General features: G+C 35.0%; 2 non-coding genes across 2 annotated transcripts; one reads left to right on the forward strand and one right to left on the reverse strand.

Moving 5' to 3' along the window:
- The first annotated feature begins 996 nt into the window (after window positions 1-996).
- LOC129654430 (U6 spliceosomal RNA) lies at window positions 997-1,103 on the forward strand. The gene has a single exon (XR_008715496.1). It is a non-coding gene; the product is annotated as a U6 spliceosomal RNA (small nuclear RNA).
- A 421-nt stretch (window positions 1,104-1,524) lies between these two features.
- On the reverse strand, window positions 1,525-1,597 carry TRNAE-CUC (transfer RNA glutamic acid (anticodon CUC)). Its single transcript has one exon. It is a non-coding gene; the product is annotated as a tRNA-Glu (tRNA).
- Window positions 1,598-1,886: the final 289 nt, after the last annotated feature.

The raw sequence follows: 1,886 nt of genomic DNA on the forward strand, positions 1-1,886 counted from the left end.
TGTGCTCTTCCAGAACCTACAGCTTCCCTTTGAGAATCACTGTGCAGGGAGGAGGGGATAGAAAACCGCCGGACGTGTGTGAAGTGTGTGTGTGTTGGTAGAGTGTTGATGGGCTGTTGACCAGGGTGGTAGCAGGAATCGGCTTTGGGTGGTAAGACTTTCATGTGGTTTTCAGTAATAATACCTTTAATAATTATGAGAATATACTGTTTATTTTTTTAACCATTCAACTGTTCAAGAACATCTGGCTTGTTTCAAGTTTTGGGCTATTACAAATAAAGTTGCTATGAATGCTCACAAAGAAGTTGTTTAGTGAACATGTTTTCTTTGCTCTGCCTTAAATTCCCAAGAGTGCAACTGAGATGTGTTTTACGGACTAGTATATCCTGGAGAACGCTCCATGTGCACTTGAGAAGAATATATAGTCTACCGTGGGGCAGTGTTTCATAGATGTCTATTAGGTCTGGTTGGTTTATAGTGTTCTTAGTTTTCTATTTCCTAGTTGAACTTCTTTCTAGATGCTCTATTTTTGAAAAAGGGATATTGGCGTCTCCAGCCATTATTGTTGAATTATTTATTTCTCCATTTCTGTCAGTTTTTGCTTCATGTATTTTAGTGGTCTGTCATCAGATGCATCAGTTCAGTTCAGTTCAGTTCAGTCACTCAGTCGTATCCGACTCTGTGACCCCATGAATCGCAGCACGCCAGGCCTCCCTGTCCATTAGATACATATATGGTTATAATTTTTATATCTTCCTGATGGATTGACCCTTTAATTTTTATATCTTCCTGATGGATTGACCCTTTTGTCATTGTGAAATATTCTTCTTTATATCTGGTAACATTTTTTTGTATGTGTTAAAGTCTATTTTATCTGACATCAGTCAGTATAGCCATTCTACCTTTGTTGTGGTTGCTGTTTGCATGATATATCTTCTCTCAGTTTATTTGTATCTTTCAAAACAAAGTGTGAGTCTTATAGAAAAAATACAGGTTGTGCTCGCTTCGGCAGCACATATACTAAAATTGGAACGATACAGAGAAGATTAGCATGGCCCCTGCGCAAGGATGACACGCAAATTCGTGAAGCGTTCCATATTTTTTTCAAAAAAAAAAAAAAAAAAAAAAAAAAAAAAAAAAAAAAAAGAAAAAATACAGGTTGATCTTTTTTTTTTAATACATTCTGACAATCTCTGTCTTTATTTGGATTGTTTACTGTTTTATTGATACAATTGGGTTTACACTTGTTACTTTGCTTTTAATTTTCTATGCATCTTAGGTCTTTTTTCTCTTTTCCTCTTTCACTTTTTTATTTTGCACTAAGTGAATCTTTTTAATGCAGCATTTAAATTTCTTTAATATTTTTTAAACTTTTAAAAATTATTTTAATGGCTGCCCTAAGGCCTTTTACCATACATCTTATATAAGATATATATGTAAGATATATATCTTACATATATATATGTATATATATATATATATATTTGGCTGCCCTGGATCTTAGTTGCAGCATGTGGGATCTAGTTCCCTGACCAGGGAACGAACCTGGGCCCCCTGCACTGAGAGTGCAGAGTCTTAGCCACTGGACCACCAGGGAAGTCCTACCAAATATATCTTAACTCATTATATTCAGCTTCAGAGTTATACTAGCTTAACTCCAGTGATATATAGAAATGATACTCCTATATCTATTTCCTGACACTCTCCATTCTTAAAGCACAGATTTCTATATCAAACTAAAGAGTTTCTGTACATCAAAGAAAGCCATCAACAAAAATGAAAAGGCAACCTATACAATGGGAAAAAAAACTTGTGATCATATATCTGATGAGGGGCTAGTACACAAAATATGTAAAGAACTCATGGCTCAACAGGAAAAAAAAATC

The sequence above is a fragment of the Bubalus kerabau genome, chromosome 5 (genome assembly GCF_029407905.1).
Source record: "Bubalus kerabau isolate K-KA32 ecotype Philippines breed swamp buffalo chromosome 5, PCC_UOA_SB_1v2, whole genome shotgun sequence".
NCBI classification, from domain to species: domain Eukaryota; kingdom Metazoa; phylum Chordata; class Mammalia; order Artiodactyla; family Bovidae; genus Bubalus; species Bubalus kerabau.